Source organism: Halichoeres trimaculatus, unplaced genomic scaffold (genome assembly GCF_033239565.1).
Source record: "Halichoeres trimaculatus isolate MK-OKI-2021-1 unplaced genomic scaffold, fHalTri1.1 fHalTri1_scaffold_11, whole genome shotgun sequence".
Taxonomy (NCBI): domain Eukaryota; kingdom Metazoa; phylum Chordata; class Actinopteri; order Labriformes; family Labridae; genus Halichoeres; species Halichoeres trimaculatus.
Window position 1 is genome coordinate 28,993,440 of NW_027437189.1, and position 16,188 is coordinate 29,009,627.

General features: G+C 42.3%; 1 protein-coding gene across 1 annotated transcript in view; it reads left to right on the forward strand.

Moving 5' to 3' along the window:
• LOC141799091 (plexin-A1-like) overlaps positions 1 to 16,188 on the forward strand; it is a 453,927-nt gene that overhangs the window by 40,140 nt on the left and 397,599 nt on the right. The window contains exon 4 of the mRNA XM_074681180.1: positions 10,754 to 10,958. The gene's annotated coding sequence lies outside the window, so the exon portion shown is untranslated. The remainder of the gene's footprint in view (positions 1 to 10,753; positions 10,959 to 16,188) is intronic.

Here is a 16,188-nt window from a genome sequence, read left to right on the forward strand (position 1 = left end):
TATGAGTAGTGGTGTACAGATCAATCTGAAATATTGATATACTGACGCCGACGAGATCAGTATTGATCTATGTTTGGGTGTACAGATTGATACCTAAGTTTCAGTTTCTTTTCTCTAGTACGAATTTAAACACACAAACACAGTAAATCTCGCTTTGAAAATTGGAAATGTATTGATTTTTATTGTATGTCATTTCGTTTATGTGTGAGAGAAAGTGTGTGTGTAAGACCACGTACATGATGTGGCTCTCCGTAGTGCCTCTGGAATTTTTGTGGCTTTTGGTCTGTGACTGGTTGGCCAACCCTGATATAGTGAATGACCATGCTCACTCAGATTTCAGACTGCACTACAACATGCGTATTCACTATAAAGTGTACTACACAGTGAATATGTTGTGATTTCAGACACAGCCTGTGATGTTCTGTCAGGAGGTGGGGCCACACAGAGAGGGTGGCTCATCAAGCGAGGAGGCTTTCACTTTGACCAGAGACTGAACCCGTGAGAAGAAGTGGGTTTTCAGGGCCTTGCATGTAGTGTGCTCAGCAGAAATGCGTGGCAATGAGCTGACAAAGGGTGTTTTTGGAAATCTAGAGGGAATTCTCGTAAGGTGGGGATTTAATTGGAAGTCTCCAGGATGCCTTTCTTTAGAGGTTTGTAAACAGGGAGCTGGCCCTGGGGTAGACCTAAGGTATGCTGAAAGGATTATACTGTCCATTGGGCCCATCCTTATAATTCTCCTGGTGGAGCAAAAGAGCACTGCTGAAGAGAGGAAAGTTGAGGGTAACACGCTCCCTGCTGCCTCTGTGACTCAGCTACTGATGGACAGACAGACTGACCAACCCTCAAAGTCCCTGAAACGTGCACTGAGGGTTTTTGCTGCACTCTGCTTGAATGAAAATGTGCACAAATACAATGCAAGCAGCTCTGAGCCACACCAGTAAACTCCCCTCACTGTTACAATGAATCTTTTCAGCTGACGTTTCCGTATAAGCTGTTTTTCCTGAACACTAAATCCAGTGATTTGATGAAGTTTGTGTATGCATGCACCAAAGCGTGTAATTGGAATAAATGCAAAGAAAACTTCTTATTTGTTTACACTCGGTGAGCAAAAGATTGAGATGCATTCCTGCAACGAAAGCGTACTGTCAGTGAAAGCAACGTTCCAAAACCTGCGTATTTATCCTGAATTATAATGACGATGGGAGACACTCCTCTGAGACTGATGAGTATTTTATTAGGGGGATGCACACAGCAGATTTCTGTTCTATTAATGTTAAAAAAAAGCTTTTTGGATCCTCGGTTTTTACTCAATGCTGGTCGATGTCACACTTGTACAGTTTCAAAGACTGAAAGCTCCCTGTTAGCTGAAACACTATCAGTCTTCCCTGCTGTTCATCACTGGCCAAGCTGTAATTACAGACGCATCCAGGAGAGACAAAAGGAATGAAGCTCAGAAGAAGTCTGACCTTTTAGCCTTTCGCTGTGTGTGTGCGTGTTTGTGTGGTTCCACCTGTGCAGCATGCGTGGGTGTATGACAAAGATCAAGCAGGGACAAAACAAGTGCAAAGAAGCCTGGCTGTCCTTTGAGCTGCTGCACTAAGAGTCCCTCACCACCCACACTCTCTTTCACTCTTTCGCTCTGATTGCCAGCATCTTTTTTTTTTTCCCTCCTCACTCCCCGTCTCTCCTTCTCCTCCTGCTCACGTCTGTTTCCCATCTACTTCTCTTCTCTTCCTCTGTGTAATTGCTGCCGCTCTAAGTGGAGTCGAACATAACGAGGATCGCTCCGATTTTATCACTGATCAAAACAAAACCAAAAGGAATAAGGTCAGAGAGGCACGGCAAAGTTGGACGGGAAAAATTACCTGATCTAGAGAATCGCATGCAGAGACTTCAGCCCTTGTTGAGAAAAAATGAATGGGACTGATGTGATTTGTGTCTAAAAGCACAGAAAATTACACAAAAGATGATTTAGAAAAAAAAAAACTAATTAGCTTCTTTTTCAGACGGCTCTCCATGGAGATTTTAATTATGATCTGGCATGAGCTGGCGTTTAGGGGATGAAATGGACGCTGCTGATCAAAGCTTTGTTGGAAGGTGGCAGAGATGGAGGGAGATACAAGCAAACCTAAAAAATAAGAGCAAGAGGGAAAGCGGGGAAGAGATATTGTGAGCTGATCAAAGAAAATTGTATTCACGCCACGCTCGGCTACATGCCGACGAGCCACACACACTTAGGACCGAGTCAGAAGCTGAGACATTTTGCCTGCCTCAAAATTTGCACTTTAAAAGTCAAAAGCAGCAGAAGAAATGTCTGTTTTGCTGATTTTTATGATGAGTTGATGAAATAATTCATCAATAGCAATTTGCAATTCAAAGCTCTAATGTCTGCTCTTTTGGGAATAATCCTCTGGTGCACATGAAGTGACAGGACTTTAGTTTGTGGTCTTTAAAAATAATGACTGATGAAAACTAGTTAGTATTCGGCTTCCTTTAAAGCTCTGCAAATACTTACATGTCGAGGTTTGTGCAGCTCTTACGACACAAGCAAGTAACAAGAGGTCACCGAGGAGTCAACATGCAAACCTCCAAAACACGCACAGCTTTGCACATCAAACAAGCTGATTGGCTAATTCCGCTTCCAACAGGAAAAAAAGAAGAGAAAAAACATTTTCGTGTTCATGCAATTTTAAAAGAAACATCAAAGCAAACTCCTCCAAACACCTGTGCACTCCTCCGCTCCTGCAGCACAGCGCTCAGGGAAGAAGTCATCCCTCGGGCGAGAAGACTCCTGAACTTTTGAGCTCTGAGTGACGCCGTGTTGACCCTTTACTTACACCTTGTACAGGTGTCACCGTACTTTAACACAACTCTCAGTCAATGGCAACTCCTCGTGACTTGAATACCTTTTAAATCCATTTTCTATCAACAAATATACACAAAACCTGTCTTAACCTCTGAAGACCTGAGTTTTTGTCTGGAGTGCAATTTTTAATTCACCTTGCTATTTGGGATAAGTAAGACCTAATAAGTATTATAACTAAACTTGTTTTTTGTACAGGAAGTTTGATTATTTTTGTATGAATTCTCTATTAGTTGTTTGTTAGTGTTATTGTACTTAAATACTTTTTTTGTTGTTTTTGTTTTTTTTTTACACTAAAATAATAATAATAATAATAATTTTATTTATATAGCACCTTTCAAGAACAGCAAAGTCATAAAGTGCTTCACAAAACAAAAACAATACAAGCAATTTTTAAAGGTACAATAAAAGAAAACACAGTACACAAGACATATTAAGCAAAGGCCAGACCAAACAAATAGGTCTTCAGTTGTTTTTAAAAAGAATCAACAGTTTCAGCCAATCTTAAATCCAAGGGGAGTGAGTTCCACAGAGTTGGAGCCATGACACTAAAAGCACAGTCACCTTTAGTTTGGGTGTAATGTTGTGATTTCACCAAAAGATGATGTGGGCAGTGTCTCTAAATGTGTCTAACAGGTAAAAGTTTTAAAAATGAAGTATCATTGGTCTGAGAGGCAGATATGTAACGTCCACATATGTGGACGCTGGGTCTGAAGAGGTCAAACCTGTCACTTACTTTCTGTTTATGTAAGACACATTCACATTTCATGTCCAGGATGCTCTAGCAAGATGCAGGATCAGATTTTTAACGCGTGAATAAATAAGAAAAAGAAACAGTAATGATAGAAACCAAAATGCTGCAAATGTCATGCCTGAAATACACCGGATACGTCTGTGTTCAGTGTTCAGTCCGTCAAGCCGTGTGACTGACTGACAGTCAGCTGGAGTCCCGAGACCGAGAAGTTCCCGCGTTTCCCACTCCATTGATAAGACTCTATTCATTCATGTAAACCCTCAAACCTGTTGACTCCTGGTCTGGCTCTGCTCATTGTTTCCGTTTTTTACTGTTGTCAAGCGAAATAGAAACTGATTTTGACATGGTCTGTTTTATTTTGAGAGTCACTGGGTGCCTTTTGGTAGTTTCCAGTCAAAACTTCCTGTCCCGTTTGATCTGCCCTACACTGAATTTATGTTTCACAGCCAAGGGGTAACATCCAGTTAGTAAAAATGAAGCCCATGCGGAAGTGCTAAAAGTTGCTGTTTGTCGAGAATCCGCTTGAGGCTGGCTGCAGAAAGACCGGAAGTCATGTACACACCCAGCCATAAAAACAGACTTTTATGGCATTAAAAAGTATATTTACAGCCTGGTTCAACAACAGCTCGAGTCTAAACCATTCACAGCTGGCGTCATAGCTAATGTGGCTGCATCTGTGGATTGGCTTCATTTCACAGTTTCAGGAACAGACAGGTGACGTCAGGGATGCTTCGTCCATGTTAACACAGTCTATGGTCACAGCTCTGCGTCTGTCAAAAGAAGGATGGCTGCATATTACCTGCAATTACCTGCAGAGCAGCAACACAAACAGACTACAACAGAATGGATCCTGTGTAAGTTGACAGAGTGATTTGAATAAAACCTTTTTGACCTGTTTGCCGTAATGAAACGCAGACGCACTGCCGACGCACCTGGTGTATTTTAGCCGTCAATTGTTGACACGGGGCATGTGGATATAACATCAATGTTTTTGTGGGACCTATACATCAGAGTTTCAGAAAAAAACTCTGGTTGAACTCTGTGGCCCTCTTTGCCTCCTGTAGAGCTCTTGTCAGCTTTAGCTTTATGTTTAGACATTTGCAATGTCAGCATTTCAGATGAAGATTGAATTCGCAGTTTTAATTAATGTCCTCTCATCAAATTAAATGAACATCGCTTCACTCTTCACAACTCCTGCCACAAAGCAACAGGTAGCTTTCTTTAATGCACTCCTACACCTGCGCCTGCCTCGTGCTCTTCCTCTCCCATGATGAATACTGCCTCCTCCTCCTCCTCCTGAGGCCAACTTACCCCTGGGAAGAAGGTGATTCAGGTTTTTCTTTATTAAGCCTGTTATTAGTAGGCTGGAGAAGTTGCTTCCCTGACCGTATGCATTCATGAATTTTGGGGATGTAGCTTTTGAAAATTAAAGTAAACAGGGTAAAGCTCTGAAGAAGAAATGAGAAACATGTTGATAGATGTAGAGGAGCATTCTGCAGATACACAGCAGGATATTTTCTCAGGAGCTGGTTTATTCAGTGGGTTCATATTTTGGCTTAAGTTTGTAATCTGGATACAAATTAATCAGCAAATGCAACTTTACGCAGATGTAATACTTTAAACATGGTTATTTGGTAACAGTGCTGCATGTTCATACTCAACATGTAGTTTTTCAAACCTGTACACATTCATATGTTGTAAAATCCCCAAATCTGTCGGTAAACTGATCAACAAAAAAATCAAAAACAAAAAAATAAAAAGCACAAGATTTTTATGAGATCCTTATGAGACTTGCTAAAATGATGATGTCATTGATAAGGATCTTCCAGCTCAGCGGTTTTCAAATTGTCAGGCATGCCTCCCCTGTGGGGCGCCAAACCTAGTATCATCTTTAAAATCTCATCTTTAAACCCACTTTTATTGTGTTGCTTTTTATTGACCTTTTACTTCTTTTACACTTTTACGAATTGTTTTGTTTTATTTGTGTTTGTGACTATTTTAGTGTTAAGCAGCTTGTTACTTTGTTCTAAAAGATTTTATACTAGTCAAGTTGGTTTGGATTGAGTTGAGTGCAGAAAGTATTGTGACCAGAGCGACATAGTTGTGATGTTATTTCTTTAAGTTGTATTCTACTATTTGTATTTAACAATCTATTCTAAACAGTAACCTTAACAAGAAGCAAGAACTTTTTTGCATAATTCATCAAATTTTTACCAATTTTTATTTAAATGTGGGAGACTGTGTTGAGACTAAATGTTAGAAAATAAAACCCCCAATTTTTTGTGGTTGTAACCCAGAGTGGATTATTCATTTGTTAGTAGTAGTATTCATTTTAATAAAACAGAGGAGGCCCTGGTGACTTCATGTTCTCTGAAGGGAGGCTCACTGTCTCACACTCTGAAAACTCCTGATCTAACTGGTTCATGACTCATTGGAGAGGCAGACCTCAAACACCAAGGTCTATGCATTGCTCCACCCACAGCAGGCTTCCAGATGGCTGGCCCAATCAAAGTGAGGGGGGTCAGTGGAGCAGGGATTCTTAAAGTTATAGACGCTCAAAATGGAAATGCAGATGGAATAAGGTTTTCCTAAAACACCAGCAGGAAAGAAATATTAAGATTCTTTCTACAGCTTTAAACCATGTTAAACTTCTACGGGGGCACAGAGGGACAGAATTAAGACAAAAAAAGCACAATTTACTTTATTTAACCTAATTTACTTTATTTTAAAGGTATTCAGTTGTGTTTTTCGCAGCCATTGGTCCTAGAAAAGGTTGAACTCTTTGAGAGCAAGTGTGGCTTTCAGCTGACAGTGATGGCTGCTTGAACAAACTAACAGAGACGACATTTTTACCAGACCTTAAACAAAATACAGATCACACTTGATAAGGGATGGGTACTGAAAAAGGAACTTTTATAAGTACTGACCAAATTCAGTTGAAACTACCAGGTACTGATCCACGTAGTATTGAAAGGTACCATAGCATCTTTGTGACTGAGAGGGACTGGAAGAGTAGGCAGTTTACCATGCTGGACACAAACACAGCATTGCAAGGTTCTATATTGAAGAATGAATGCGTTAAATTGAACAAAAAATCGATTTTATTATTAAACAAATTTATATTTTTTACCACATAAACACAAAAAGTACTGAAAATTGGAACTGTTGAGTACTGATACCAATTGCCAGGTACCGGGCATGTGTACCATATTGTTTTAAATGGGAAAGGTACCCATCCCTATACTTGATGCAGATTGTATTTGTATAAGCAGAATAAAGATAGATATAGATGACTGAGGCTTTTCAGGATGACAAATGTTCTTTGTGACCTGTAATGCCACACGGAAACACCTCAGACCATAGGACCGAGTAGAAAGGATGTGTACACACCCAAAAGACACACACTCATACACATATGCACACGCCGTCTGTAATCTAAGCAGCAGGGTATCATTCCTGTAACCACATCCTCTGTGTCTGCATGGAGAGGACACCTGACACCTCATTGCCTGTATGAAAACTCCAGAGTCATCACTAATATGGGCAGAAATATCAACATTTAATATGCACAAGGAAACCACAGAGGTCATAGCAGGCAGGTCTGGAGCCAGAAACTACACAATTTAATGGTGATGAGCGAGAAATTATGGATTTGAACACACGTTTTTAAAGATGGTGAGAGGAAAAAGACTATTATTAACAAGATGCTTTAATAAATATGATCAGAGGTGATTTCAGAACATAGACAACAGACCTGTTTTATTATGAATATAATTAATTATAGTAAAGCACAGGTGTTACACATGACAACTGCTCTGCATAGCAACTGCTCTGTTCAAGTGTTGCGGAAAGATTTGACAGAAAAAGAGTAACAGGTGCTTACCGACGAGAGCGAAATTCAATTTGAGCTCATTTTTGGAAGCTCTTCATCGCTCAATAAAGAAGTAGTGGAAACAGAAGTATATTACAACTCTCTTATTGTCTATTTCTAAGTATACACACATTAACCTTAGACAAGAGGGACTGACATTATAAGAAGACTTGATAAAGCAAAGCTGCTGTCTAATCTGGAAAGACAATCTTTACCTGTGTATTAAGTACAGTCTGCTTTGAGTCTCTCTCTGATTTAAAAAAAAAAAATCCTTTAAGGTGGTGATTCCCATTGCATTTAGTTAAATCCACAATGTGCAGTTTCTGTGCAGCTGTGTGGCTCTTTCTACGGTGATCTGTTTTCATCATGTGGACTTGGACAACCCGCTAAAAAACTCCACTGGTCAATTGTTGTCCCAGATTGAAGAGTCTTTTCAAACAAACCAGAGCTTTTATGAGGATGGACTGTGTTTCTCTATATCCCAGCATGCTTTGCACAGCAGAGCGCAACATGCAGTAACTCAGGGTGAATTTTTCCTTGTGTTGTGTTGTTTTCAGTGAGGGATTTGGAGGTTGTTGGCTGTCCTCTGAGTAAAACACCACTGAAATAACTCTCACTGCAAAATACACTGATACCTTCACAATCAGCCAAATTTCAAGATGGAAAGAAAAAAAATGAGTTAATTATTTTTTTTAATAGATTGAACTTTAATGTAACTAACCATGAAGTTGAGATTAAGATGTCTATTTAGGCCACTTTTCCAGTGGTTGTGATCCAGACCACCTGATGATGGTGAATCTGTTCTGTTTTATCTTCTCTTTTTTTCTGGGAAGCAAAGAAAGGGGTTTATCAGAGATGTTTTTGGTGTAGCTGGACCCAAAAGCACGAAGAGTGAAGACCAACGCTGTACGGTTAATTTGCTCAATAATCAGGACTTCTCAGTTTTAGTGCTGAAGACCCTGCTTTGGCTTTTTTTTTCTTAAAGAAGTTACTGTTCGCAGGACAGAATTAAAAATCATTAGTTATCATCAGTTTAATTGTCAGAGATTCTTTGCTTAAGGCCCAATTTAAGAAGTGTGCGACATCTCTAATGCAAGCTAACATTCCAGCAGACATGAATACCTGCTCATGCCTCATTAACACTCCAGTCATGCAGTTTGTGACCTTAATCTACAGCGCTGCTATCCATACTATTAACCCGCTGTGAATATTCTACCCAAGACACCTCCCTAGTTTCACAAAGGCTGTTTGATGCTAAGTTTACCTGTAAACATGCCTCACCTGCAGTAAATTTTTTGTTTTAAGTGCAGTCTGGTTCGGTCTGTCTTGGTACAGAGCGCATTTTGTAGCGTTTCCCCTGACTTATCTCGGGACAGATCCCCAAATAACTGAGATGAGCCGTCCCACTTTGTGGGACCACTTTGTATGGGTGCCAGACTGAACCAATCCGCTCTTGGGAAGGTGGAGCTACAACACTACAGATTGTTGATCGGTCGAAAGAATCGTCACTTACCGTGCGACAGCGGCTTCATTTCTCCTGGTAGCTCATAGTCTTCTCTGAAACAAAAGCTTGATTACAGTTTGTATCAAAAAGCTACATGCCAATCACAGAGAGGACGAAATGCTGCATTTCTTCCATCTGTGCTCTTTATTTACTGTGTCGCGTTTTTCTTCTCCGTTGGATTTATTAGCGGGGTACACTGTGTCGCGCTGCTACGGTGTCACACTTTTAGTTGACAGCTGCGGCTTTCTTACTTGACCAAAAACACAAATAAATGGACACCCACCGAAAAAATCTGATATTGGTCTGCATTCACGCTTTATTTAGAGAATTTTCAGCGCGTTACTTTTACACAAAAACACCTCTAAATAAGGCTCTAGTTCTCATCGTGGCGTAAAACGACGCTACCTCCGCTGCAGAGCCACAGCTGGCTACGAGGCGCTCGCCGCTTAGTGTATCAGTCCACGCGCATGGCGTGCCAGATATAAACGAACACAGGTAGTCTGCCAGGACGAAGAGACATGATGAGAACTAGAGCCTTATTTAGCGGTGTTTTTGTGTGAAAGTAACGCGCTGAAAATTCTCTGAATAAAGCGTGAATGCAGACCGATATCAGATTTTTTCAGTGGGAGTCCGTTTATTTGTGTTTTTGGTAAAGTAAAATATGGCCCCGTCTGAGTGCAGAGGAAACCGGCAGAGGAGCAGGGAGGGGGTGTTTGGTGCATGCGCCCTGGGCTTCTGCTGCACAAAAACACTGCTGTAGGGGTAAATTCTGCCCTAAACCTTGTGATAGGACCCAACTTGTTCCATCCCGCAGTATCACTTTAAGATGCTGGGCTTGCTGAGCTTCAATGTTTCAAGAGACTTTGTTAAACAAGTGGTTATTCATGAATGGAGGGCTGATAAGAGGTGTGATAAACAGTTCAACCACAATCTTACGAGCATTGTCTGAGATACAAGAAATGAGGTGATGAAACTATGAGTGATTGTGTCCTTTACTAATCAACCTCCAAAATAGCACATTGATAAAAATGATGACTTTGGGTTTGAAAAGACTCAATCAGAGTTGTTCATCTGGGAGGAGAGGATCTCTCATGGGGAAAATAGACTCTAACCGAGCTGCAGGCTCTTTGGTGGAGCAACAGACAAGGCCATCACTGCAGATAGAGATGATTTGTGAAGTTTCAAGGGAGCTGACCTTCACCGAGGAATGCTATTGAAAAGACACACTGGACGGCATAGACTCACATGCTGCTTGGTTACTGGCTCTCACAAGCAGATACATATCCATGTATGTACACACACACACACTTGTGCAGCAAATTGCACGTGTACACTTTAGTACACACTGACTTGGAAGAAATTTAAAAAAAAAAACAGACATGAAAGAACATGAGTACGCACACACACAGCAGCATGAGTACATGAAAACAGTGAGGCGCCTCTCTGAATGTATTATCAGATGATAGAAGCAGTCAATCAGGCTGAATTGACGCAGCCTTTCATCAGGAATACATCAAAGACTCGGATTCCACTAAAACAACCTTTATCATGTCATTTACGAGCCTCAATCAGACCAGAGGAGGCTTGAAAACACACACTACCCGCAGCCTGCCGCGCGTCCAATGCTGCCACCTATGCGCGCCATGGAGAAGTGCGTCTGGTGACGTGCTGTAACGTGGCTCCGCAGCCAGGGGGCGCACTCACGTCACTAACCTTTCTCTCCTTCCCTCTCTCTCCTCTCCTTGCCTCTCCCTCTACCAGGGGATGCCGGAGTCTAACCGCTGCTCTCCTCTCATTCATGCTGAGCGCTGCTCTCCTGTGCGCACGGAACTGCAGAGCTGAGCTTTGGAACCGGTGCTGCTGCTGCTGTCTGACGAGCCCGCCGGGAATGGAAATGTCTTCTGTTGCAACTCTGACATCCTAAAAGCCATGCAGAGCAGGACGAAGGCGACGGACGCTTTGACAAGTGAGTACAGCAAAACTTTTTGTGCTTGTTAACGGCATCCTTGCTGGTTTTAGAGCTTTTTTTCCTGCTACATGCGAAATGTTTGTGACATTCCTCAAACCTTCCTTACCTCTTCTCCTCTCCTTGTCCTCCGTCATACCTCCCTGAGATCTCTCCCTCTTCGTCTTAAAACACCAGAATGGACCCGTTTTGTGCTGCGGGAGAAATCAGGCGTTGTGTTGTTTGGTTTTTGCGCTTCGTCACATCGCATGGCTTGTTTTGCGCACACGAAGAGAAGCTGCCTGACGCACGCTGAGGCTGCGGGTCTCCGAGAGGACTGAACGTCCCTCCTTTTTTTTTTTTTATAGTGGTGGATTTGGCCAAGTTGTTGAAGGTGAAGCATCTCTGGGAAGCAGCTGCGGATTTTGGATGCAGACTGGCAGAATTAATAGATTGTGCATCAGCTTCATGGGGTGTCTCATCTGTCACAGAATTGAGCTTGAATGTTTATATGGCATGTTTCAGATCGCCGGAGAAAGAAAGGGATGCTGTCGCAGTGGTGTGGAGATAGATTAAGACTTGGTCACAAATTGAAGCTGCAATAAACCTCATGCTGCTGGAACAAAGCCCTCACAGGAATGACATTTGAGGTTAGGATTTGTTGCTGCTGGATGTCAGTGCAGTGTCTGTGAGAAATACAGGTCTGAGCCCAGTTTTATTATGAGCATCTTTGCAGGACAGCAATTAACTTAATTTTTAATTGTGTGCATGTGTCCATGCAAGATACCCTAGTGGTGTGGATGTGTGCACAAGTTAGTGAGTGTGTGCTGCTGGATGCATTCCTGTGCCTCAGATGTAGATGTTTGAAAGTGTGAAAGTGTGCATGATGTTTGACCTGCCAGTGAGTGTGTGTTTATGTGTGTGTGTGTTTGTGTGTGTGTGCCCCCTCCCACCCACACATCAACACACAGGCACAGCATCATCATTTTGGAGTAGCATCAACGTGCTCTGACAGTTTTGTGTCACCTTATGAATTTTTGACTTGAATTGCGTAGGTGAGGCAGACAGGCTGATTTGGAGAGACTACGGGCGCAGAGCCACCAGTTTGGCTGCCAAGGAAGCATATAAAAAAATCTCTTTAGGTTGTGTGTGTGTGCGTGTGAGGGAGGGAGATGGAGAGGAGAGAGTCTTCTCTTTGCATGCTCTGAATCTCCTCTCATCTCCCTCTCTCTCCGTCTTATCTCTCTCCCGGGTGAACTTGTGAGGATGAGTGTGAGATGATGTGGGAGCTCTGGAGGAGATGCAAAGAGATGTATGGGGGGAAGAAAGAGCTCTCCCCCTCACTCTTATGTGTGCGCCTGTGCTGGGACGTGTTGATAAGGCACAAACCCTGAACATCACCTCCACTTTGGGGCCGAGGCGTGACATGCAAAGTGACTGCTTGCATAGTTCTAGTGACATAATGACTCGGGAACATATTAGTTCCTGTTTAACCCGCAGACACGCTCAGTTTTCAGAGGTTTGAGCCGGGAATGAGTCAGAATCATCAGAGTCCCGACCACAGCGCTGCTGCATGTGCTCTGAGCTGCCTGTAACCTAATTACCTAGTTTATTCTTGGAGTCTTTTATTATTAATTTGTTCTTAGAGGAGATCATCCTTTTCCCCTGCTCTCGATGTATCCACCTTTCTATGCATCTGAGACACTTTGTGGGTGTTCGGTCCCATGTACAGGGATCTGGATCCAGGATGACACGTCCCATGTGATACAAGTCAAGCTTAATCACACATTGAAAGCAGCTGGATCATATTTTTTGCATTTCTTTTAATCTCCAAAGGATGAGACTACACTTGTGAAATATTAATGTAGAAACTGGTGTGTCTTCTTCTGCTGAGAGGCTGTGATAATGGCTCTGAGATATAAGAGGACCTGGTTTGCTCTGATCCTTTAGATGCTGATGTCTTCAGATTGCATGGTAGAAACTAAGCACTAGAACAAAATAATGTTTGTGCAAACCACTGCACTGTTTCACATCACAAGGACATGTAGAGCTGATTTTTTCTTCTTCTCTGTGCATCTGTGCAGCTTTTTGATGCAGGGCTTGTAATTAAAGGCATTATTCTTCCAGCACGCTCTTAAAGAGGCTGTGGTCATTTCATCGATGCATTTGGGATCAGCTAGATTTTACAGCGTTGTTGTTGTTGTCATCAGTGCAGCTGCGGTATCCCTTTAAGATAAACCCGTGAATATGACTACATGGCTCATAAAGTGCTCCTGAGACAAACTGATGCAACTTAGTTTACTGTTGGCTCAAGTCTGTTTCTGTTGCTGCCTTGACATTGAGTGTTATGAGCCACATTAAAGGTGAAAATGGACTCTGTGGGCTCAGCAGCACGCCGAGCAGGACTCTCTGTGAGTGTGTGAGTGTGTGTGTGTGTGTAGATGGGGCTCAGGTGGGTGTGTGTGGGGTTGGTATTGTGTCACTTTCCCTCGGTCGCTCAGGCACCAGCTGAGCTGAGAGCTGCAGACAATCGACTGTGCACCCTGCGGTCCGTCTGCGTTGAGCTGCTTCATACCTCAAATGCCTGTAATAAATAAAACCAAGGAGGAGAGATGGCGATGGAGTGACAATAAAGCAGATTGATAAAGCAGTTTCAACTCATTCCATCTGAGAAACACCCAGAGGAAGAGTGTACAATCATAACGTGTCCATAGGATATAATGAAAACGACATTGAGCTGAGGGTTTTTATTCAGAGTGCCTGCATTTAAATGCTGCGGCGGCGGCCCCAGCGGGAGCTGAAGCACCGATCCAGCAGAGTTAGAGCCACGCTCCCTGCCTGTTGAGCTGCGGAGGTTTTGACTGCCAAGTAAGCTGATATTACACGGCCAAATACCAGTTTGGATTTCACCTCAAACACGAGAGTTTTAACCGCTTTTGGAGGGTTGTTTATCTGATCAGCTCAGACAGCAGCGTGGATCAAATAACAGGGTGATGGACTGGTTCAGATGGAATTATAAGCAACGTGAAATAGAAGCATCAAGTGAGTTTAAACAGCGAATCACTGTCACCGCTTTACATAAACAATTAAAACCAAAATCTTTGAGGTGTTGACAGATGTTTTTACCACTTTCTCTGCCCACCATCTGTCAAACATGAAGAGATTGTTTTAAATGGGAACAGTGTTTAAATCAGAGGAAGTTACTAATTTTATTTACAAGATTCAGAAATTGATGTTAAATGTGCAACATCTTCTGTAATTAGACTCCATCATGTCTTTATTAGAGATGATGGAGCTGACTGCAGGATAGGACAAACTTCTGAAGGAACACCGGTGGAAGAGACGGGATGATGGATGTGATGAGGGGTCAAGATCTGAAGTCTTAGACCTAGATATGGCCTAGCCCAAAAAGAGTAAAGTTTTGCATCTGCATGATGAGTAGGGATGTCCTGATACAGATTTTCTGACTTCTGATCCGATTTTTTAGTTGTATGTTTTGCCAATACTGATCTGATACCAATAGGGATAGGAACCAAATTGGGCACTTTTACAGGCACCGACTGAATTCAGTCAAAAGTACTAGGTACTGATTCACGTAAAATCAAAAGGTACCATGTTAAGGTACCTAAATGCATCGTTGCGACTGTGAGGGAATGGATGAATAGGCAATTTTCCATGGCGGACATTAACACAGCATTACAAGGTTATATACTGAAGAACAAATATGTTAAATTGTAAAAAAAAGGAGATTCTATTATGAAACAAATTGAATCGATTGCCAGGTACCGGGCATCGGTACCATATCGTTTCAAATGTGAAAGGTACTCATCCCAAGATACTGATACCTTTCTCCGATAAATCCCATCCCCTGTTGGGTGATTCTGTTGTAAATAACGAATCATATTTTTTGTATTAACCTGGGCCCTGTTGATACCTCCTCCAGGAACACTCACTTTATAAATGTCGCAAGTCACTGTTTTACTACCATTGCTTTCTAAAGAGAAGTAGCCCCCCACAGTGGGCATGTTAGCAACGTGGTTTGATTTACAGCAGCTGTAAAGTGTGATGGTGCTGAAAACATGCGAAAACTGGATCACGTAACAAAAATCAGGTTCAATCAAATCCTCCAAAAACCGCCATATCAGGCGCTGATACCGATCGGTGTATCAGTTTGGGACATGTCTAATGATGAGTGGTTGACAGACAGAGAGCATCCATGAACAGAGACATGAATCGATGTGGAACGGTCTGTCTGAGTCAGAGTCGGCACAATTTTCTGAATACACCTCAATTACAGCTACTTTTCATGTTCAGAGGCACCTGTTTTATGGATGCATGAGGAAATGTTCCCATGTGGAAAATGAAAGCAGGCAATAAAACACCTAGGTCAGATGATTTAATCAATAACTTTAGATCACCACAGTAAGTCATATGGAGCCATTCAAATCATGTAGACTGTGTTTTATGCTACCAGACGCTGCCAAGTCGTCTGTAATGACCTCAACATGAGTCTTGGTGATCCTGCGGTGGAGGAGCCAATTTGTCTCGTTCTTTTTTTTCTGCTTCTATTTCTGATGAACCTGTGACAAAGTGTTTGCAACATCCAATTCCTCCCTGAACTAAAAAGACAGAGAAGGAAGCCGAGGAAAAAAGGATGAGAGCCAGAAAGAAGGAGAGATGTGGCGAGGGAGAGGAAGCGACGGAGCTTTTAAGTTACCCGCATCTTTTTGATGCAGCCTCTGCAGTGAAAGGCCGAGGCAGATCAAACAGGGCAGGCAGATTGAAATAGTTTTTCTTGTAAAGGCGAAGAGACGCTCCGATGCTACACAGATGTGACAGGTAACCACAAGACGGAGGTGGCAGACACTTTTACACCCTGACTGATTGCAAACACGCACTTCCAGAGTTCAAAATGAGAACTTGCAAGGAGCCTTTTGGATATCGTTAGCATCCGAGTTTGGCATTTTCAAGTGAGACGGAGCAGCGGGTGGGTGTGCGGAGGAGTTATTTCCTATCCTGGTGTGAGCAAAGATAATTCTGCTGTTGTTTTGTCAGCAATTAAAAGAATTTCAGCAACCTATTTTCCTCTGCTGCTGCAGAACATACAGCTTGTGTTTGTTGTCCCAAATGGCCAATTTCTGCCTTATGTTCTGTGCTGTCTGAACAGTTGAGACAGCAAAATAATCAGTGTGTGTGAATGCGTGTGTTTGTGTGTGTAGCTGAACAATCCAGCTTTACCGAACTGGTCTTT